Source organism: Bombus flavifrons, chromosome 14 (assembly GCF_040668555.2).
Source record: "Bombus flavifrons isolate JBK064 chromosome 14, iyBomFlav1_principal, whole genome shotgun sequence".
Classification (NCBI taxonomy): domain Eukaryota; kingdom Metazoa; phylum Arthropoda; class Insecta; order Hymenoptera; family Apidae; genus Bombus; species Bombus flavifrons.
In genome coordinates, this window is record NC_138455.1 from 10,251,938 (window position 1) to 10,277,082 (window position 25,145).

The following is a 25,145-nucleotide window of genomic DNA, read 5'->3' on the forward strand; positions in this document are numbered from 1 at the left end:
ACGCAAGCGCGATACATTTTAAAAGCGCAATTTGAATAATTCCATCAAAAAAAAAAAAAAAGAGAGAGAACAAAATCTCCCGAGATACAAGACTTTGCATTCCACGTGCGTATTAATCGCACTCATTTCCGCAAAATCAGGGTGCCTGACGTTTAAGCGGTGGCCATTATCGTTTCCTAGTCTGCGGATGGTAACGGACGTCGATAAACAGTACGTTGTCTCGCAGGAACCAGATTTTCAGCCGTCCTTCCTCAAACGCGCCACGTAAAACCAAGAGCTCAAAATGCGCTAAAACGACAGTCGTAAGCGGACGTCGATTTTGTCGGATGTTACAACTGCACAAATTTTAATTGTATCCGTCGAAACTAGACTGTGAATTTTTACTGTAATTTTATTTTGAAATATAAAGGAGCGAAAGCTAAAGCAAAATATAATTTTTACCAGGTGAAACGAATCTCTATTTAGATTCTGCTTTATCTGCATTCATAAAGATGTAAATTTGTATAAAAATCTGTAGTCTATTGATAACTTTCTCACATCCGTAGACGAACAAACTGATTCTAATGTACAAATCAGGATTATCATTGCAACTCAGTTAAAAATACAAAAGAAGTAACAAAATTGAAGAAAGGCTGCTGTATTAAGAAGATATCTCCATATTTAAATAAACAGTAATTTCAGGAAAGCATCAGAAGTCAACTAAAAATCATGTTAATGGCTTAGCTTAGCCTTTAGTCGAGACGGTTCCGTATATTGAAGCTAATACTTGCACATTTAACATAGCATAACTTAGCTTAGCTACCCGATAGATTGCGGCTTTAATCAGCGAATATGTAACACACGAGTTGGACAAAAGCAGAGAAAGGACGCAGTTTCGTTAATTAGAAGCGTGCGATTGCCAGGGCCGTTCGATTCTTGCGAATTCCGCGCCAACTCGCTGGTAATTTGCTGGCGGCACGATTGAGAAGAACGGTCGAAGAACGAGAAAGAAAGCAGGGTGAAAAGGGGCAGAGAAAGAGAAAAAGGTTCTGGCCGCAAAAAGGGCTTCTTCGTTCGTTAGGACGCTGTGATTGGCTCCGGTACGGGACAGGTGCGTATCAGCGCACGATTCGCCTCGTAACGTCGCCGCTTCTGGCCGCCTCGCTTCCTCATTTTTTACGCCCGGAAATCTTTACGCCCGTGTAATCCGTCCTGAGTAACGATACGAGCTGGAAACGGCTGTGACACCGGGTCTGCTCGAATTTTGTGTATTCGATGCGCAATGCCATGGCCCTGTTTCGTGCGAGGTGTCTCGTTCAACGACCTATACATGTACATAGAGTGTTTAGAAAGATTGGTATTAAATTGGCCTTGAACATTTAGGAGAAAACGTTTGGGGCGATATCGTTCTACATATCTTCAACTGATCGAAATGTGGTTTATTTGAGTGGTTTATAGAACGGTGTTTTATTTTATTTGAAAAAAGTATACTCGATTTCTTCGACAATTTGTGTTTAAAATAATAAGTAGGCTATGAACGTTATAGGAAATAAAAGAGATACACAAATTCCTACAATGTACATAATACATAAAAGTATTATGTATGAAAATCATATAAAAATATATGTATAGGTAAAAGATTTAGATTATAATACTCGATATAACTATTTGATTTTTTACCGACTTCAAATATCATTATCTCTGAGAACACAAACATTGAAGTTCTCTCGACTATCGAGTTATCTCTCTAAAAGATATTTTATAAATATTTATAAAACGATAATTACGTAGAGGATCGTTTAGAACACAAATATTAAAGTTCTCTGTATTGCTTACATTAATACTACACACCTTTGATCGTACGTTTTTCGACACCCAGTATATCGAGAATAGACACGTGGGAACTCAGTCGGCAGACGAACTCGAGTTCGTCGTCCCCGAATCACCAATCTCGGCCGACCTTCGTTGTCGAGCGAGCAATTAATCGATTTCGAGAAAGGCACAAGAAGGAGAGAAGATTCGATTCAGATAAGAATCGGCCAGTAGTCGCGTAAATAGTGGTGGAACGTTAATTTTGCAAAGGGGCTACCCTCCGGCTGGGCCAGAACAATGCAAGTATCGTGAACACCGGAAATCAGATGCCAACAGCAACAAGAACATCAAGAACGAAACGTCTATTGCAGCTTTCGACGATTAACACGAGATACATGGCATACTCGTCGTTTCCTTGCTTTTGTATTATCCAATAACATGTATCTTTCAACATCTATTTCATTTTGTTATAATAACCTTAATAGTTCTAAACGGGGGTGTACAGCAGTTTAGCAACTAATAAACTTGTTGCTATATACCAAGTTTGTTCGGACCTTTCGATTTTTCCAAAAGTATAATAAAATATTGAATCAATACTAATTCGAAATAATAGCCACGGGATTGAAGCATCTCTGTTTACCATTGAAACAATCAATCAGCTTGTTATTACGTACTTTGTTCGTATTTCCCAATTTTACTAAAAAGGGAACAAGAAACGTGAAAAATTTGTTCTGAACTCGACAACCGAAGATTGTAGGTTCTACTTCAATTTTCAAACAGTGCAGATCATTCGTAAAATGCAACCGACGTGCAGAAAATAATCGTATAATTAAACCGGCATCGATAACATCAACGTTACCAACCTGACACACGTGTAATTAATATACACGAGTCGTTGGTAACTCAATCGACAAGGTTGCTGCATTTCTACCTTGTATGGCTGCACCGTGCAGTATGATGACCACGCGAGCGCACCCACGCGGCCGCTGAGGCGGGTGTCGGCGTGTGTGGTGCGCAAGTACGCAACCGGATACCGCGAGCAGAGGCCGGCACGCGCCGAAAGTCGACTCGTCGGTTTTCTCGGCTGGTTACCCGTCAATTTGCCGCTTCGATACTCTCGCTACGGGGAAAGGTGATTCGAGAATGCTCGTCGAGCGTAGCCACGCGTGTCCCGTCCAGGAACGTGTCAAATCAACGTGCGTTAAATCGTCGAAATTCGACGGTTTTCTGTCACGATAGTTTCGTTTATCGTCGTGGTTCGTTCCCAGATCCATTCGCGCCCATACGAATTTAAAAAATCGATGAGCAAAGCCAGAGATATGTTCGCATGCTGCATTCTACTCGTGTCAGTTTCACCATCGATTTTTTAAATTATATTTCCCGAAACTGATTGGACACGCAAAAACGCTTATAAATATGACAATAGTCAAGAAAATGTCACTGCTTACGGCTATAAAATATACCCGCGGCTACCATGCTCGTGAAAAATTGAACGGAATACAACCAGTCACCCAGGCCGATTCGAATCTTAGATCCTAAGATACGATTGAGTGACCGGAGGAATAGAAAAGCATGCGACTCACGATTAGATGCGAGGAACGTCGTCTTCGATGTTGTTGCGATCCAGAAAATATCATCGTGAAGTCCGTCATCAAATAAAAATCATCGAACGCCATGGAAAAAGTGAAGGCTGGAGAAAATCTGAAAGAAAGCGTGGGATATTTATTATAACTCATTTTTGGAAACAGTGTGAAGCACAACATTCAGAGATACTTACATTCTCGATTTCTGAAACATCGCTAGATCTTCTGCGGAGAGTAGGAAAGAATGGAGATCGTGAACAACCTTTAACACGTTAAAACGTGAAATATTATAATTTATTTTTAAAAACACAGAGTCGATTGTTTAAATAGTTTGAGATATTAAAAGATGAGATTCGAAGAGAACGATAATATTACACGCCGGAAGCTGAACATGTAATGGCGACTTTCTCATAGAAATAATAAAAGTTATTTAAAAAAGGTCAGGAGATGACGCTGCTATAGAGAAAATGCGTGGGAAACACAGTACAACGTAATCCAAATGTAGACAATAAAATTATTCCTTTAATTTATTTGAAATAAGAAACGTTGATATATCAAAGGGCATTTGTATAATCATTTTTTAATTTTCAATTAGCATTCTCAAAAGAATATGAATTTATTTATTATCCAATTATGTTACGATTAAATGCGAAGAACGTTGTCTTCGATGTTTTGACCAAGAAGTACATGAAATTACGTAATCAAATAAATTGTGTATCACGAAATAAATAACTGTATGTATATCAAATATTATTAATGATTCAATGAAAAGACAACACAAAAATGTGACAGCTTTCGTTACAATAAGTGATACATTACCAAATCTTCGTAAAAAATCAGATTGACCATTAATCATCATGGCGTCCATGCTTTGAATCGACGACTTAATCCTTCCATGTTAGTGGCGTCATTAATCGACACCATCAAATCGAATCAAATTAAATACAAAAGAAAGTAACACCAAAACCAACGAAAATTATATTAATACATTCCATTACAAAGCCTGTCACAATAGAAGTAAAGAACGCAAGCTATCGATATCTCTAACAATCAAATACAGGATTGGAGAAAAAATAACGAAAATGAAAAAGGAATATTTAATTTGGAATTTGACACAAATCAAATAAATAAATGATTGATTGAAATGGTAATCTTAAGCAAAAGCTACTGTAAACTTACCTACTTTTTGAAATTCAATGATTTTCAAATGTGGCTGAATTTTGGATGCAACAAAAAACAATCTTTTTATGTACTCTCTTAACCTTCACTTACACTACTGGTTGGATTGAACGCTGTGTAATTCTTATATTCACCACCCTAGATCATAGATGGCATAACAAAATCTCTGACGTTTTGTACAATCGGTATTTCAGAACACGTGACGTAAAGCTCCATCAAATGCTGTGTATATTCAACATCTCATCTGTATTAGTATTAGTATGTCAACGAAGAAAACAGTGATCTGTGATTTGACCTTTGCAGTTTGAAAATGTATCGTAGATTGAAATTTATCGAAGATTTGCAACATGATATAAGAGTAGTATAGTGTACTGTAACAAAGTAGTTGGTGTGTATCCACAATTTCAAAAATGAATCATTTTCCACCAATGGGAGCATTTCCATCGGTGAAGACAGCACAGCAGTGTACATTTGTGAGTATGAAGAATCTGAATCACTCGAGGTTGTGCTTCGAAGTATTTCCGTGTTTTACACTTTCGGTGAAAAGGAAGAACGAGAGAACCGGAAATCAGTTGCTGGTTCGTGATAAATTTCGAGCAGGTGAAATATACCGGAGTAAAAGGCTTCGCGCGGAACAGAACAAGTCGAAGAAAGTGGAAGAGAGAGAGAGCATGGCGGAGATAAGGAGCAAGATAAAGAGGGTAAAAACGGCACGTGAAGAGACGGATACGCAATTCGATGGCTGAAAACGGCCGATAATCATGACTCAGTCATCTCGTTTATTGCGAATAAAATAATTTATAGAACGAACGGCGCGTGTTACAACCGGGCTAATAATTTGTCACGACATAACGGGATTTCTTTGAATCACTTGCCATTTCGCGCGTGCATGTGCAGGTGGAAACTCGAGTTTCGATAATTAACGCATCTACTTCTTTATTTTCACCACTCGTCGATACAACAGCCGGTTAATTATGTAAATGAACTTATTACGGGAGTACTAAAGGACCACCGTGTTCTTCGTGTTTTACGCAACGAATAATCAAAAATGTGTCCAGTACGCAGTTGATTTTACGTACCGCTTGGAGATGCCAGGTAAGGTTAAACCAAATATCTTACGATTTCATAAGAGGAAATGCTTTCGAAGGTTATGTTTATGGTACTATAGAAGTAGAGACATTTATTTAAGAATTCACTTATGAATGTGAGAATTGAGATAGCCAGTGAAAAATGGACAAATACTGGTAATAGAAAGAATTTATGAAGTAATTGAAAATAATTATAATAAATAGAATTTATATTGCATAGAGTTCTCATTATGTATTCTACAAGATGTTAAGAAAAGGGGCGAGGTATAAATCTAATACGCAATTTGCGTCATTAGAAATTAATCTGTTATTTCATAACTTTGTGAAAAGTGTAAGACATGGCATAATTTTCCTTCAACCATAATTAGCCAAAATTTATACCAGATAAGATACAAATGATTTATGCATTTATGCGAGAAAATTTTATAATTTAAATATGATTTAACACCTACAATCATGCTCTGGAAATTAATAAAGATTGTAGAAGACATTATATCTCGTACAAAAAAGTATATCGAATACGTCAACAATAAATAACTGAAATTTCACGCTTAATAGGTACGCTATAGCTTAAAATAATCTACAAACGTTGCTTTCAATATGAAGCTTAATTTCACATCGAACAGACTCGGACGAATTAAACAACATTTTATACCTATAATTTCCATTCCGTTGCTAGCTAATAATTATAATCTTACAGATACTGTATGTTGCTTCAAAGGAACATTTGTCACTACTTACACTTTCACCAAAGATATTGAACGACACTAAAATATCGAATATTCACTGTAATCATCGTATTCTTATCTCGTTAAAATTGTCGTATAAATTGTTCGGTCCAGATAATTGTTGCCGGATTTATCGTTGGGTTAAATACAATTTATCGGTTTTAATTGGCGCGACAGAATCAGGATGAGGTTGTAATAAAATAAATAACTTTTCCCTTTCGCCTGAAATGACCTCTTTTCCATCTTTCTGTGTCTTATTTATGCTAAACCAGCATTAATAATACTAATTAATTAAAGCTCGTGAACCTTTCAAGTTGAAGTTTCGCTAGTTTTTGCTCAATTATGAATCGACAAAATTTGAGGAGAATTCATTTCCGCGATATGTAATTGGAGTGCATGTACAGGGTGTCCCATTTTAATCGATCAACACAAATATCCGCCAAATTATGATATACATTATTCGGAAAAGTGTTTCAAATAAAACTTATTTGTTTCGAGGGGACACCTCGCGATGGTTACAAATCTTATCGCGCCTTGGAGATTTCGAGTTTATTTGTTAGTTTAAACGGAACTACTTATAAATTATAAAAAATCATTAAATTATATATTATAAAAATGGGACACTCTGTACATGCATTTAAGGAAGAAAAGTCTCGAATGGGTAAATATGTACATATAATGCAATTACAGATTCTTATCGAAAACATCATTTTTATGATCGTGTTTGAGAAACTGATAATTAATTAAAACCGATGTATCGGAGGAAGATAATTCCTTAATATAGATTGCACGTAGAAAGTGGTTAAAACGAGGAGTTCGCCAAATGAATGAAATTTATGACGCCGGTGTGATTTCTTGTTAGTAAAAGTAGTTCCTTTTAAATTTCATTAACGCTATAATGGGATAGATATACGCGTTTATTTCAAGAAACGTCCCATAATTTCTACATGCTACCTCTATTTTCATTTCTCAAAATTTCATAAAGTTTCCTACGACACGTACAATATATTTAGAAAATTTGTTTACGACAAACGTTTGTAAAATTATGAATCACTATACCCAACATCGGTGACGAGTATGATATACAAATAAGCGTTCGTACGGAACTAATGCACGCTGCAAAACCGATTTCTCTTATGAATGACGAGCAAAGTTTCATAAAAACATAGACGTCGATCGGACGAGCGAAGGAATAAACGAGCGAACCAGCGAACAAGTGAACGGGCATCGTTACACGGCTGCTCAGAAAGGATCAAATGTCAGGTACGGAACCGTGGCTGGTCTTGAAGAGCCTCGGGGATGTTGCACGACAATTAATCGAACGAGGCGGCAGCTGCTCCGTCATGGCTGATTTTCGTAATTACGATTCGTCTTCCCCTTTGGTAATTCTGTGCAAAAAACGTTGGCAGGAAACCGCGTTGTTGTTTGACCGTCGCGAAATTCATCGACTCTTCTGGCGGAGGCCGCTGCGCTGTATCACGCGTTAACTTAATTTGTAGCGAACCGATCAGCCACGGCAGCAATTAGCTCGCTAAAACTTTCCGTAAGTTCGATGCCCCTCGTTTGCTCTAATTAATACGTCAACGACTTTCTTCCAATTGATTCTGACTTCTATGGAGAAAACGACATGCCGTATTCCTTCACGTTTTTCTTTCATCTTATTGCCTCCAAAACAGTCCGGCAATCATCTTTTTCTTCCTCTTCGTCGTTTATGTGTTTGTCGTGTTTTCTCCATTTATCTTACAAGGAATCGAACTTTTTCCCTTGTCGTCACTTAGGTTACTTAGTTTTAAGCGTGCAAATTAAGATTATCGAGGAAGATTTATTGCAAAATTAAAAAACATTAACAAGCAAATGAAGATTTGGAAAGTTACATTTTTTATACTGTTTCAAATATTATTAAACAATATTATTTCAAAATAATTATATTTCAAAAGAGGATCTCCGGTACCGTAGAATCTTCGATGGGAATCAATCTTCTCAGATAGTCGAATAATTTTCTCTTTGCTCGGTATATTTAACCCTTTAATTACGTATCAGGTATTTGATAATAATTTTATCTATTGTTATGTACGTAATGTGAGACTTACTTAATTTTTATTATTCCCTATCGTCGAAAGATTTGAACGACTTCAGTGAGTTCACGTGACATATTTACCGTATAAAGAATAACGTGAAATATAATAAATGTTTCCGTTAAACGCGCTACTATGCCACAGAACCATGTTTAAGCGTTTTCTTTTTGAAGATAAAAAACGATTGTATAGTGAAAAAGAATATGGTAGCCAGACCAAACTGTTCATTATGTCCGGCAGGCAGAAACGTTTCTGTTCTTTTCAAACACGCATGACAGATGTTTCGTTGGGAAGTGACAAAGGATTTACCGATTAGGGTCTTCTATCTTTCCACTAAAAATTAATACGAGAATTCAGATCGGATTACGATGTCCTAGAATTTACGCGCGAGGAACGTTAAACCGGATGCTAACGAACGCGTTAATTATAATATCAGAGTTGTATTTGCATCGCATTAGACTTTGTATTATTTCAAACGATAGTTCAAACCTTGAGCAAACATCGTTCTTTGGAAATATGTAGATTGCAAATGTTCATGAAAATATTCATGTTTTCATGAATATAAAAAGAACATTTTGTATATTCCTGCGCCTTCAAATTTCTCATAAATCTATAAACATCCACTGCCAAAAAATAAAATATTATTTCAGTTGCTCTTTTCTCAAAATCGATCTTGTCAAATTCTTACAGACTATTCAATTTTCCTTGCAAACGATTAAATCGATTAAATACTGCGGATTGAAAATATTGTATCTTATCTACGGTATATACGATATTTGTAATAGAAAAATTCAATTTGTCGTACAACCTTTCTTTCTTTACTTTACCATCCGTTTCACCTATTTCCAGCCAACTATGCAAACATTCTCAGAACACGTTCATTCACATCCGTCCTAAACTCATATATTCCAACTCTTCCACACCCTAATCTCACGCAGTCGATTCATTCACGTGTCTCAAACCTGCACACACATGTAAAGAACAACTTTGGTTAATCGTCTATTCTTCCTTCATCCCCTAATCTCAAGTACTCGGTTTGTCCATGCATTTCTAACGCTTGAAGCTCGGAAACACGCAACGAAGAGCCGCCCAAAATTCCCGTTTAGTAATGTAGTATCGTGGACGCGAGAGGCCTAAGAGATATCAGGCGAACTATAAACAATGTCACGAGAAAGTCGAAGTGCCGACAGGCCCAACAATGTATCGTCGGTCCTTCGATCGAACAGTTTCGCGGAAAAGGTCTGCGTGACCTTGGCCACGAGCGGTTGAGGAACACGTGCGTGGTGGGGCTAAGACGAAAGACAAAGGGATGCTAAGGGACAAAGACGATTTAATAGTCGGTGTTGGTTGAGAAGCCAGAGATTATGAGTTGAGAAGTCAGAGAGTGCGAATTGCGTTGTCGAGAGAGTGTGGTCCGCGTAAGAGAGAGCGTTGGATCCGTGGTGACGAGACTTGCCAATTAACCATCTAGTTGTCTTAATTAGAATACGTTATTGTGATTAGTTGACGTTAAACAACCATCGTTTCCTGTTTAATCAACGTCTATTTAATCCATTTATTGTAAATAAACTAATTGTAGTAAAGATGCTACAGCGAAGAACTTTCTTTTATTACGTCACGCATGGTGACATAAAAAACGAAGAAATAATCGCAGCCGCAGTTCCCATGCATCAAACTGTTCTCCGCTTTCGATTCAATGCGTGTATCTTTGTCCTCGAACGATCCATGCCGACTATGCATCGATTCGTGTGGACGTAGGCGTATATTCAGACACACGCAGTGGAATGAACGTAAGAATTGTAATACCGAAGACATTCGACAATACACGAAGGCAGCTGCCGTTTCGGTAGCAATTCTCACAATGGCATCGCGCGAATAATTCTTACGGTAATTACGACCGTTCCTCTTTTTCTCCCGTCATCCCCTTTTCCACTCGCATTGTCTTCTGCCTTCCATCTGGTTCCGCTCGTGAATCCTTCTTTCTCGTTACTTTCTCACGATAAGCGGAATTCACTACGGTTTCATGGTGTCTATCGTGATAAGTATACACGAGAAGATTTCAATACCGCAGGAAATTCGAGTTGCAATTATTTGTTCGATACGTGCGTCTCTTTCCATAAGTATCAGCGGAAGCTCGCTGCTGTCGTACAAGAAGCTTACAATATTCGATCTATTGGGTTGCCAACTATGTGATCGCGGATTTTGTCATTAGGTGGTATCGACAAAATTCGCAATCACTTAATTGCCAAGCCAATAGATCGAATATTCTAAGCACTGGGATTTTGTCGATACCATCTAATAACAAAATTCGCAATTACATAGTTGCCAAAAATTTGATCAAAAGAAGAACCTGATTTGTGGAATCATTATGGTATTTTTCGAACAAATAGCAATAAACACAACTAACGAGAAAGAAATTTGATTTCGTCGTGCATGATGGATAAAAAAGACGAACCTAAACGATCGCTAGAAATCACCACCTCGTTTTACCCTTATTTTGCTATTACATATTCACTGTCTATCGTCTAATCGCAACTATTCGCGATTATACGTGTTTGAAATCTGTCGTTATAAAGAACGACAATATTGGATACTTTAATCAGATCTACAAGGTGGTCCGTGATTCGTAGTATAATTAAGAGAATAACAAAATTGCGATGGAGGCTTCGTCTTTGATAAAATCGAGCTTGGCAATTTTCTTATTCCTGTCTTCGTCTTGTTTCCAGCCGTCAGTCACTTGCTGACCCCATTCGTACCATGAATTACGAATCACCCTGCATATATCAATTATAACATTTTCGTAAGGATCGTAAACGTTGTCAGCTTTGCGAAAAGCTCAGCCATCTGACGTGTAACAGCTTGGTAGAAGAGAGTAAAAATGAAACGTTCTTATATATCCAAGAAAGGACACGAAATGCAGGCCCGTTAGTCGCGGTGGTTCCAGGTCGGTAATAATTGGCAGCTTCGAAAATTCGCTAGAGAGTGAAAATCAGCCGGCAGCAGCGGCAAGCGGCGGGTCCTCTTCACTGTGGGTGGAGAACAGTCGAACGCGGTGATTACCGGGTTAATTCCCTCCATTATCGGGCCACAAGTGACCCACATCTTCGGGGCTTCCGCTTTCGGAGAAGTTGAACGATCAAGTGACGGCTATAAGATCGCGCGAGTTTGTAACAATTTGTTTTATAGATAACATACAAATGAATTTTCTTATCGAATATTTATACTTGGATTTTATTTCTAGAGAAATATATACAGCGTGTGTGAATTAATTGAGACTGATCAGAGATACTTCATACATCAGAGGAGATACGAACAAATTGTTCGTACAAAGGGTTAGTTTCTTTTGTTTGTTAGTTTTAATTTCGCCATTTATCTAAACGGTATATATCGATCGATCATAGACGTTCATCAACCACAAGTCAAACAGTCTATCTTCAAATATAGATCATTAGAAAGTCGTTATCTTGGTTATTTCAATTCCATATTTTAGGTTTAATAGATACTTTCTCGTTCACTTCGTTTGTGATATAACTCGTAAATAAATTAATAATAGTTCTACGTTCCATAGAATTAGAGAAGCCTGTAAGCCTTAAATTAATGCGAGTTTTCACCCTCAGAAGCCATCAGTGAATTAATTTCGTATCGACGAACTACAACGAATAATTGTCTGTCTGTTTCTTTGAAACGAGATATGAAATCGCTACTGTGGAACTTGCAGCGAATTTTTCAAGTGGCAAATTACGTTAACGCGATTCATCTCTAATCCAATTATCGCAAAATTGATAGTCATTAACACGGTAATCATCTGGAATTTCTGCGTTCCTTAAAGACCACCTACAACCTCGTGGATTTCGTAATTGTTAACGGCCAACGTCAATTAGTGCCAGGATTGGGTTGTGATTAATCGTCCTTGTGATATTCGGCTAATTGATTAGCGAAGGAATTATGGGAAGAACGAGAATTAATCAGATAAATCGGTAATTGCTACATCTCGAAATCATTAAAGTACGTTTTCATTTCAGCCTTTATTAAAATCGGTGATACTCATCTGGAATTATAAGTCGCGCACTTATAACGAGTTCTTATTATTGCGTTTGTTTCATTGACATCAATTCCAATCTTGGTCCGAGGAGAAAATTATCAAAATGAATTATTATCCTTTAATACGTTATCGTTCCATCGTCGTAATATACGATTGTCATTTATCGAAAGTATCACTTTCTTGTGGCAAACATATTAAAGTTACATGAAAGTTCCATAATGAAAGTTGGAAATGTTAAATTACACCGAAATCAAATTATATCCTATCTATACACTTTTAATTAATCAATCGCTACAATGTGATGTGATTCGAGGTTTTTTAATATTTTTGTTGGAAGTTCGTATCGTTTAGAGAATATACAGTTTGATGGAAATTACATTGGAATCACACTGTATTTCACTCGTATGTGTTTTTTTAATTTGTCGTCATTTGTATTTTCTTATATTCAATTTGCAGTATCGGTGCTTCTCGTCATTTTATAATACCATAAAAGATTTAAATCTTATATTTTTCGTTAATTGCATTTTACCAATCTCCTGTTACATCACATTATAAGAGAAAGTCACCAAAATCGTACTACTTAAAATGTTTTACCTTATCTTTATCATTCGTATCAGACCAATTTGCATACAAGTTAACGCTGAAAACTGAAATTCGATATTTTCGCCATCCGCCACTACGTATTTAAATCATCGACAAATTAATTCGTTGCGACACCTTTTAAAACCTGACTCTAAAAGGTAAGAATATAGCTACTTTTAAAAATTAGAAAATTTACAAACGTAAATCGTAAACGATATACGTACTTGAAAGGAAAGATCAATTTCTAAAACGTCTCGTAAGTATTAAAAATTAGTCGATCGATTAAATAAATAAAATCGATTAAATAAAATAAAAATGAAGATACAAAATATTAAAAATAAAATTGAGTTCCATCCGTTAAGAAAAAAATGACAAGATTTATTTAGGCTAAGCTATATGTTCTACCATGAGATAACTCTATCGAAGGGATTTGACGATAAGATAAACATAAGAACGTAAAAGAGAAAAGAAAATAAAAGGAAAAACTGAAATTTAGAAAAAAAAGAACGAAGGCAAGGAAACGAACAAGATAGGGAAAAAGTGGTGAGCGCATTCAACGACTATCGCTGACCGAAGAAGCTGGAGACAGAGAATATCCGTGGGTGGGGCAGATATTTATGATGCACCTCGAATCGCGCTCCAGTTGGGATTTCGACCGCGAGAGTGGCCATTCGCGTGGCTGATTACCGATCGGTGATTGCCATTCACGTGACGACGATGATTTTCGGACGGGACTTTAAAGACGCTCGAGAAATTATCCGTGGAATTTTCTGGTCCATGGTAATCAAGTACAGTTACGGCCAGACACCGCTGAATCTTCCTCGACTTTTATTTAACGAAACGGCTATAAACAACGAACAGACTTATCAAATTTTTCATACCGGCGATGTATATGCGAGCATGCACAAACCTTTTTGATAATGATTATTGTGAAGAACAGCAACATCGTTAACCGTATGTGGCGTTTTTTAGAAACTCGGGTGGAGATATCGAAACTTTCGTTATCGTTTAGTGGAGCGCAATTTTCTGAATATATTATTAGCCTTGAAAGGCTTTCATGGGATGAGACTCCGCCCTCTACGAATTTTGTTCTCGTATTTATCCACTTGTAGTAATTTTATCGTGATATTATTCGTGATCACCGCAGACGATCATTTGTCTGCTCTTCGTCTAGCATCGAATAATAGTAAAACACTTAATTCCACTTGTCCGACTTGCAATCTGAATGTAAAGAGATTTCCGGATGTTTCGTAGTTTCTGTCAGCTACGTACGCCTATTTGGTTACCACGTATCAACTTTTAAAAGACAATTTTTGTCGTCAAGGTCATCGTGTTTTATCGTGCATAATTGATTCGAGATAACATAAATCAAAAAACCAATTAAACGACATAATCAAAATCTACGGTACAAGTGAAAGAAAAGCGATAAAAAATGTGACAGTGGACGCGATGCCAATAAATATGAAAATGCACGGAAGCAAAAGCTTAATGTACAAATTTATGATAACATCTGTATCTTTTATACATATATGCAAATATATTCGTGTCAGTCGATCGACACGTTATAATACAAATCTGAGTACGATTAACGCAAGACGACATGCTAATTATAATAACCAGATAATAATTCAAGTAAAGGTACAAGTGCACGAATGATAATGATACAAGGGAACGATGCAAAGGCAATCGGAAAGAAGTCGCGTTAATTAAATGGTAACTAACCTGGCACGTATACTTTTCATGGTAATCTTCTCTGTGGTATTTTCTTGACCGTACGGCAGAAAAAAAACTGGCTAAGTACACAAGGCCCGCGGCTCGCTTCGGGTAAAAAGTATAACTAGCTGACCGCATAATATTCACGAAAATATATCCGCACCTGACAATAACAAGCGTAGGATCAACTGAGTCTGATTACAGAGCAGCGGTCCTATTACGATGCCAAAAACGACTCTGGTAACGGCTACCTGGAGGAGATTTCAAAAATTGCTCGGCAAAATTTCTCCCGCTCTTATTACGTGGAAAACGTATCCGAATTGTAAATCGTATCGAATCGCAATTTCAGTAATTTTTTCTTCCTCGAACGGTAAAAATATTTTCGTAATTCGATTACCTTTGTAATTTTCCGTTCTCAACGTTCGAAATCCATCTTCGTTCGTTTTGATGTTCTTTCGGCACGGCAATCCATTATTTCCAGCTTTTGCGACTTTAAGTATCAACTTTCATGGCCATTAGACGGCATATCTGTGATTGCTCGGCTTTCAGTCGTGTTATCGCTAGTCTATACGTTTCGTCGACATTCCAGGTTTAAATTTACCAAATGTCCAGCTGGACAAATTGTCAAGTATAAATTAAATAATAGAAAAAAGAAAGAATTCCATATTTCTTCAGGGTGAAGCTAGAAGGAAGAACGAAAGTTAGAGATGAAATGATAACATTCGAGCTACGATTTCACTGGGAGGTAGCTTAGTGTAATGGTTGATGCAACTGCAAACAATCAATTAGAACCAAAAGAAAAGTCTTATTCTGTTAAAAAATTGTTCATTTGTCTTGTCTTCTTCTGCGAGTATGTACGTATGTATATCTGTTGGAGAGGCACATGTTTGGATAAAAAAGGACGAAAGAAAAAAGATGATTGATCGAGCAAAAATGTTTGATGGTTGCAGGATGTTTAAATTGTCAAGTCACTGGAGCAGAATATCTGAAAAGTTTGCAGGAACACGAAAAAGGAAATTGAACGAGAAATTCAGGGAGAGTCACGAGAGATTGGCTGATAATTGAGTTAACGAACGAAACTGCATTTAAACGAGGCTGCTGCTAAAGCGTTGCTCGATTAAATATTCCCGCAGAATCGAGTTATATATCGTGTCGGCAATAAAACTCGAATCTTCTTTATGGGAAACGAGAATGCTTAAGTAATTTCCTTCCAATGACACACTAAACTAATATGGAAGAGAACTATATCCGCGATAACTGTACATCTTTCTTTCACTTTGAGTATGTATATCGATACTCCGCGGAAAGTACAAATTAAAGGAGAGTTCAGACGACCAATGTCATTGCCAGTACAGGGTGTCCCGCAACATCGAGCAATCACTTTGACGGTGGATTCTGTGGATGGAAATAATAAAAAAAATACTTCGTACAGACACATACCCTGTTTGACCTTGTTTTCGAGTTATAGCGAATTTCTTATTTAATAAACCGCATCTGCGTATCGTCGCGAGATCAAAATAATCTGCTTGCGTAGGGACGCGAGATTAGAGACATTTCATCATTGACTGGAAGCGTTTAGAATACAAGGTCCAACGTGGAATATCGGATTCTGTTTGCAAATTTGCAAAAAGGTGCACCTACTTGCACCTTTCGATAGAATTGTTCCAACCCGTTATAATTCGGAAACAAGGTCAAACAGGGCATATGTTCGTATGAACTTTTTTTATTGCTTTCATGTGCAGAATCCACCGCCGAAACGGTTCCTCGATGATGCAGGACACCCTGTAATTAAGGTTTTCAATATTGTATCGTCAATATCGTATACATATGTACATTGATCGCCTAGTTTAGAGGATCTCTTACGTATGATCATGTTGATAAATAAAGAAATATCGACGATATCGATTGTCTTCTTCAGCGGAGAAATGAAGAATATTCTCATAAAGAAGATGTATAAGGAAATGTTTGATTAAAATAATAGAAAAAAATAAAATGGAAAATCTTCAAAATAAGTACAAGATGATAAGAAGAGTCGTACCCACGACAATTGAAAAGCTTTCACATTTGATAAATCAAAGAGTATTAATTGATAAAAATACAATTGCAATGAAAAGTTCCTCTCCAAAAAAATGTCTAATTCTCAACAACCCTTAAAATCTTCTTACCTGCAGATTCTTTGAAACTCGCGGTATAAGACACGACCAGGATAAAGGGTACATTAAATGACCGTGCGAATATATAATTAAAGCAATTTCTTCAATTACTATGATCTTTCCGGGCTCGTGAATTATCGTTCTCTGTGTGCAGTCGCACATTTTGACGTAAACCCTTCTTCCCGCTTATCAACGAACGATCAATAAGACGGCTCGGACTAATGTGCTCAAATTATTGATCTTGTACTTATCTGGAGGTCGTTACAAAGTAGAAAGGAGTAACTGATCCCGATTACGATTTCTCCTCTCAATGCCATGAAAAACGTCGACACTTTCACAAAGCGGCGTGTGCAGCTGTTGAGAGAGGAACTCCCCGTATCTGGAAATGGTGGATAAATGCCGACAGGGTGAGGCTGTTCCTCCGTGTCCACGTGCCACCTCCTATTTCCTCGATTATCGCTGCAATTATCTGAAACTTTGTATACGTGTCTTCGCAATTACCAGAATATATGTATATCGGTCAGTTGCAACCGAGAAGCACGTGTTATTTATTATATAAACGTATTATGCGTGTAGGAAATATTAAAAAGTGAAACAGCGTGTGAATATACATTAAAAGTGACAATTTCACTTTAAAATACGATTTCACCAAAGCTACTGTCCAATATTATATATTAACTTGAAATAGTTTATACGTGCTTGTACGTTTATACGCGTTTCGCATTAACGTCTGCGTTTGGGGACAAGGGATATCCTTGTCCTTTCCATTCCTTATTCAAATTCCATTCTTAAACTGTACGAAGCAGTAACGTAATATATATTTATAATTTTCCAAAATCAAAGTATTTGTTCGATTGAATTATCTCGTAGGAAATTTGAAAATGTATAAAAGTATAGGTGAGGAATATATATGTAATACGTAGAAACGTATAAAAAATCTCAAATATTCATTTATATAATTCGTTCTAATATTCAACGAGCGAAACAAATCGTTATTAACGTGAATTTGAGTTAGGAACGTGAGAAAAATGAAAGAAAAACGTGAATTTCCATAGAAACCCATAGCCTGATAACGACAGACGAAAGGAAAATAAAATACTCGCGCACTATTTTTACATTAATAGTCGAGCCGAAAATGGAATTACATAACAGAATCATTAACAAATCTTGCAACGTTTCTTCCTTTACAAATTACCCTTGTCTCGATTTGGAAAGGCAGCAGCATCGAGTTCATCACGATTCCTTTGTTCATTATCGGCATCATTATGAAACATTGTTCGTACGGTCTTTTCATCATAAAGGGCACACGATCGATGCCATACCGAAGGAGAAACCGAGCCCGAAGCTGGCATTTGCGTTTCAATTGCCGCATCGAAGCTTTAAACCGACAATTTATGCGAATAATGCCTGGAAATTGTTGAAACAACGAGGCAGACACCGCGATCAAAGAGAAAACGCCAGCTCGCAGCGACCAACTCGCGTGCATCGTGAACGAAACCTGCCTCGCGTAACAACACAATCGATCTCCTTTAAAAAACCACCGGAGGAACGGCTTAAAAAGGTATAAAAGCGTCTCTGTAAGAAAGTTGCAACCGATCGAGATGCCAGCCTCTTTGATTTTAATTGTCTAATCCACGTGCTTTAACTATTTGCGTATTTTAGCTGCGAGAGGAATATTAACGTTGTATTATAATGTATAACAATAGCGTTGTATTTACGCAAATAATTAGTTTAATAGCGTAAGAGTTAGATGTTCTAAATGTGGGAGAATTTATGAATGACGAGCGTTATTAACATCACAGTCGAAAATCAAGATTCAGAAACATATACATAGCTCTATACGGAAGCATTTCAACGCTTATTATCTTTTATACATTTTATCAATTATATTGTATGCGTGTTATACAAAACATTTTGCAAACATACACTCTAACGAGAACCATAGAAACTATAACATATTTAGTGGAAATATTAAATGCAAGTTGAACAAGCAAATATTCGTTATTAATAATCTCATATAAAATTCTCTTATATGTCTGTAACAAATGAAACTCTGATTAGTTCCAACTTTGACCAGTATAATGATAGCGACGTTAACGAAATTTTATGCACGTCATGCATACATAACAGTTTGCTACGATAGGCGTTGGAATAGCTTGCAGTTGCAATAGCCACTGTAGAGAGGAACGACTTTAGGATTGAAGATTAGCATTAACTTTAGAATTAGAACGATAGGAACAACCATCGTCAAGAGTATCAAAGGTATCGAATCCTTGGAGTTTTCAATGTTTCCAAACGACCTAATAAAACACTCGTTCGTCATACATACTCGAGCGTTTGACGGCGACTAACGCGAAAAGAAATCGTTATTACGAGTAACAGTGCACGTTCTGTTCTTTTACGCGTGTTATTGCTGGCTAAGACGCGCAACCGCGCAATGATTGGTCGTCGATGGAAGACCATAAGCTTCCAGGAATCAGCGCGGTCTCTCGTAGCCATCTCGTGCCGGTTTTGGTCGAGTCGGCGGCGAGGTAAGTCCAAAAACGAGCGGAGCCAGCCCAATCGAGAAACTGAAATATCTGATCCGGATGATTCTTTCGCGGGCCCCGTTTCTTTTCTCTTCGATACGCACTCGTCGCCGCGTATTCGCAGCTGTACGCCATTTACGGGCTTACGGTGGCACGCCGTGCCTTTTTTTCCCCCCTTCCGTTTGGTACAACGCGTCCCCCCTTCAACAACAGCGACAATCTTTACTTCGTTTAACTTTATGCTTTTATGGCTTCTCGTTCGGTGCGATATTCCTCGTATTTGGGAATTTCTTAAGCTGTTAATGCGGTTCTGTTTCGCGTGTACCATCTCTGGTACACGCTGAGCTTCTCTTCGAGTCATCGACATCTCTGATGAATATAAAACAGAGAATGGTGTGTAAGATGTGTTATTAACTAGAAAGGAACAACTAAAGGTAGATAAAGTCGTTTAAAAATGTTGAGATTTTCTACCAATTAAGTATTATCTTGTAACAGGATTAGGATAAATGTACAAATTATTGTCACAGTTATGTTACGAGATAATATTGCTTCTGGCAAGATAATGCGTCTCCATATTTTTCTCCGTATTAATCTAATTTCCCATTGAAATATAAAATTCTTCGCTAGATCGTAGTAACGAAAAAACAATTCTGATCTACTGGGGGTTGGCTGCAGCTTTTCCTAAACGTTGAATGAAAACAAACGCGAAGTAAAATTTTGATGTAAAACAACGAAAGTAGAGTAAACGTTGGATGAATCGACAGACATTGCGGGGAAAATTAATCGATGTACGCCGCTGAAATATATCTCATCCAAAATATCCCTACGGGCCCAAGGCTTACCGCATTCCTGTCACGAAAATATCCTTGCAAATCATTAATCAAACACTGGAAAAAGCATCAGATGATAAAGTATCTTCGTTTACACCTTACAACCGCGATACGAGTAACGTATTCTTCAGTCAAAAAGTTCATAACGACCAATCGATAATTCTTCCGAGGAAGAAAAGAAAAAGAAACGAAAGGAACAAAACCTTTCCGCGATCCAAGACTTTCTACCGAATTAACATCGATTTCAGGATTGTAATGAAGCACGATTAATTGATAACTGTGAAGAAAACAGAAACCATAAGTTTATAAGCATCGGAACGTGCAAACAAATCGAAACTCGAGCTGATCGTTCCAAAGCGATAAAGTTGTGGCGTAAAGGGGAACAAGCAAAGAAAAATGGGAGGTGTTTAATGGTTAATTGGATATAAGCAAGAACGAAAGACGAAGAAACGTTAACCAGTCAGCTGGACGGTAACACGGTTAAATAACTGGGTCGATGTCGCGCGAATCCGATTTCGATCGGATCCGATCGTGCCACGAAATCGCGAAAATGGATTTTCGTTTAAGACTGCGAACATCATGCAGTATATTGTTCATGATGTTCGATAAACGCTGTTGAATCGTGTATGGAACTATACTATGTCATATCTCATTGATGGAATACAGGAAATTGTTTGGATAAATATTTGAAGAAATGAACGAAAAATATACAAAGTATATTTATGTCGACTTATTCATAAAACCATGTAAAAATACTAATTTTATAAGACAAAATTATACGTAGTAAAAATAATGTACCGTATATACTTGAGAATAAATTACCGTTACCAAGATGATAAATATTACTATATGGTATACGAAACTTACCAAGTTTCAAGACATTCTTACACGAAATTATCAATTTTAAATTTTCCTGTCCGCATTACTGTCATCGTTGCAACTTCCACAGAAACAAAATTGTCCTCCAATCATCGTCACGATACTCCATAGAATGTAAACTCTTTCCAAACACGCCAAAAGCGACGGCGTGACGCTTCAAGAATACTTATCTCGAAAAAGACTTTCCTCTTAGCCCGGAGGTGTAAAGTAACGCTTATAAATTTTCCAAAAGGACTTTCGAATCTGCTTATACATCAGCCGTACGCTACAGCTTCGAATAAAAGGGAGCTTATCTGACCCGGAAACGTTTCGTTTCGTAATCACAGGAGAAGCGGACGCTGTTTCACGGACGCATGCCGAAATGGAGCGAGAGAGTGAGTAATTGTGGCGTACGCGATTACCTGTGCGAGAGAGCGATCCGCGTGGCAGGGCACCTGTTGATATTTCCAAAGTTTCCGCGAGCAGAGACAGAGGGACCTGTTTCGCGTCACGCTCCAATAAACCTCGTCGATAGCAGACGTTCGTTACGAGAGCTACAGCGAATTGCTCACTACCAGAACCATATATTATACGACGTTCGATTTGTCCAAGATAGCACACTCCAATGAGTTTCCGATACGCATAAAACTTTGCATTTGTTATTTTTTGGCACACTATTTCTTTTTTTTTTTTTTATTTTGCTCAAGCCCCTTGACCTTACGATCATCTGTAACAGGCATAGCCAACTAATGATTTTATAGAATAATCGTATACGATGGTTCGTAAAAGTATCGGAACATTTAATATAGAAAAATTATTATAAACATGTTATGCGTATTATAAAACATTTTTAGAAATTTTATTAACGTTTATTCTCGTTTATGTGGTTTTGTATCGTTGTTATGCTTTCACATTTCGTGGTTGTAAAAATTCTCGATCAACGAACGACATTGTTTAACAGGCTAAAATATAGTTTTCACGTAACAACCCTACCATTTATGACGACACATTATCCTGCAACATCTAGCCTCGAATCGAAGGCAACGCCGTGAGTTATCTTCCATATATTTCGATCGAGTATAGCGATTAAAAATTATGAAGCGGTTAAACAAAGCTCGTATCCTTGAGACCGACGCAATTTACTGCTGTTAAAATCGAGTTGATCGCGAGTTCTACCTATCGTATGCAGAGACAACATCGAACGACAGAAAGGAAGGAAACGTGGGTCGTGTAAAACGGAAATGGAATCCACGAGGTATTATCTGTACCATCGTCTGCTTCATTGGACAACCTGAATATGCATAGCGTTCTGTCGAGTACCGAGAGCCCATAAAAAATACGCTCAGACAACCATCTATTTAATTAGATGCAAGTATACGTTTCGCAGGTGTGCTCCTATACTATCTCGCTTTACTTTGCTCGAACCGTGCGACATCGAACTGATCGACCGTGTGAACCGATCTATAGCCACGATGGCCACGACAGAACTTTATTATTACCCGTATAAGTGTTAAAAACAACTGGAATTTCATATCGTGGAAATACTATGTGGTGGTTTAATTTAAAGTACCGATGGATTATTATACGATTACTTAATTGATTCAGAATTACTATAAATTGTCGATCCGTTAATTTCTTAATATATCGTAATGATCAAATAACGCGTAATCTCACGCAACGACATTCCGACGAGACGTCTACATTATCGCATAACGATTTACTCTCGTTTCAATATTCTTTTCTACGCTGAATTCTATCGCGTCTAACATTGGGCTGGCAATTAAGTGATTGCGGATTTTGTCATTACCACCTAATGACAATATACGCAATCACTTAGTTGCCAGTATATTATAATATTGAACAATTCTATGGTAAGATCTACTCTACGTTAAGTAGTAGCAGCTCAAACGGAAGACACGTGCTAAACACGATCGTTTGGAAGCAACCGACAAATGGTAAAAAGAAACCGTGTACTACACCGCGGAATGCACGTGTTGTGTCGCAGCAAAAATTAAACTGAAAATACTTGAGGAGTTCCCGCATACCTAGACGCAACAAGTGTCAACCCAAGTTATTTTTAAATTTCTTGACGAGTTTCTGAAAGTCGAGGGTGACTTTTCTCACGCACGTGCAACAAAAGGCAACCCCAATTCCTTCTCCTTCAGCTATACACCTGTATTCTTCCGTTGTTAACAGACTCGTAGTCTTCCTTCGATATCCGTTTTTCAAGCTGATTATTCAAAACGAATGGATGTCACGAATGCAAGAGCTGATGGAGCCTAAACGCTTATTCGAATAGCCGCTAAGCATGTTTTCGTGTTTGCGATAAAGTAGGGTTGAATAGTTAATCGTATGAATATCTTATTTACTTGAATACCCTGAGAAATGATCTAACGAACGTACTGTGCCCATCGACAGTTTCAGAAAGATAGAGAAAGTTTCTTAAGTTTAAGAAAAGTACAAAAGAATCGTTGATTTTTCGCCGTGATGATACACTTTTTCCCAAAACATAAAAAATCTTTGCTGCTTGTTGGAAAGAAGAATGACGTTGAAACATAAAAATTGGAGCATCGTTCGCAGCTGCGTTTAAGCGAATTAATCGAATCGATGTTTATCTAGTTACTGAAAATTATCACGTAACTGTCGTTAAAAAAATACTTATTACACGGGTAAGTGGTGTCTCTTTGGCAAACACGCTATTATTATGTTTAAAAGGCCGTAGGGTAGAATAATTGTGAAAATAGCCATATGAAAAATGACGAGATCGTTTAATTTTTTCGATGGGGTCACTTAAAAAAGATAAGAAATTCGATCTTGGTGAAAGCGTGCCTGCAAGGATTGAGACAAACGACTTCGAAATAACCTGCGTCTATACGTATATACGGCATTGTGAAAATGTTTTAGACCACCTGCTACAAGATAAATTTTTATTACCTCGCGAACGAATTTAATGCTACAAGGTATCGTTTTACCTCTTTATTATGACCGGACAATATATAATGCGAACATATCTAGTTGTCTGTGTGAGATATCGATCGCTGTTAAAGATCGATCGTTTTATCGGAATTACATAAAACCAACTTTCTTATAATTTTCGCAGTATATTCATATTACCTTATTAAGTGGCCATTAAATAAATCAAGTTTCTCTTATCTCTTCTTTTTCTTCTTTTAAATAATCGTACTTAAATTCAATAACAAATTAAATTTCTACTTTGTAGTAGTAGACTTATTAAAATTTCCTCCTTGCAATTATTTTAAAACTTTGTCTACCGATCTGTTAAAAAATCCTGCTTTCGGTGTCGCTATATTCGTCCGCTTCGATATTTCCTTCATATTTTGTACCAAGCTGTGTAATCTTGATTTTTCTATAAAACTGGATAAACTAAACGATTCTTACGAAACTGAACAGACAATGCAGAGAATAAATACAAATGAACGAATAGAGAAACGTTGACGAGGATGCGCGACTTGGAACAGTGACATAAAGCCAAAGCCTAAGGAGACAGAGAGATCGAAAACGTGGAGGCCAAGTTGGAACTAAAAGAAAGGGACAGTAAATCGAGCGGAACGAAGGGAGCAAAACAAGAGGGGAAGATGGAAAGAAACAAAGTAACGCGAACACGAAAGAGGAAAGCGATGTAACGAAGAATCAGAGCAAGTCGCGAAGAAGTAAAACACGAGGAACAAGAAGCAAAAGCAGAACGAGCGAGAGAGAAGAAAAATAAGAGGCAGAGGGACGCAAGGGATAGAGGAGGACGTATAAAAAGCAAAGGAAGAAAAGAGTACGCGAAATACAGGACAAGAGAAAGAAGCAGAAGAAGTGAGAGAGAGAAATTGCAAAGAAGCTCGCTTCGTGTATAATGCAGAAGAAGAAAGTAAATGTAAGGATGAGGTAGGAGGAGAGGACGAGGGAGAAGGACGAAGAAGAAGGAGGAGCAGAGCACGAGCCATGCGGCTCCCGCACCATCTGTTGCACCGTTTCGCTGCACGCCG

General features: G+C 37.5%; 2 protein-coding genes across 2 annotated transcripts in view; one reads left to right on the top strand and one right to left on the bottom strand.

Moving 5' to 3' along the window:
* The window catches only part of LOC138186859 (uncharacterized), a 71,248-nt gene extending 66,620 nt beyond the window's left edge, over positions 1–4,628 (bottom strand). Inside the window, exons 1-3 of the mRNA XM_069127115.1 lie at positions 4,554–4,628; positions 3,569–3,636; positions 3,375–3,492 (exon numbers count right to left, since the gene is read on the bottom strand). The gene's annotated coding sequence lies outside the window, so the exon portion shown is untranslated. The remainder of the gene's footprint in view (positions 1–3,374; positions 3,493–3,568; positions 3,637–4,553) is intronic.
* A 221-nt stretch (positions 4,629–4,849) lies between these two features.
* The window catches only part of dbo (Kelch-like protein diablo), a 46,376-nt gene continuing 26,080 nt past the window's right edge, over positions 4,850–25,145 (top strand). The window contains exon 1 of the mRNA XM_069126958.1: positions 4,850–5,648. The gene's annotated coding sequence lies outside the window, so the exon portion shown is untranslated. The remainder of the gene's footprint in view (positions 5,649–25,145) is intronic.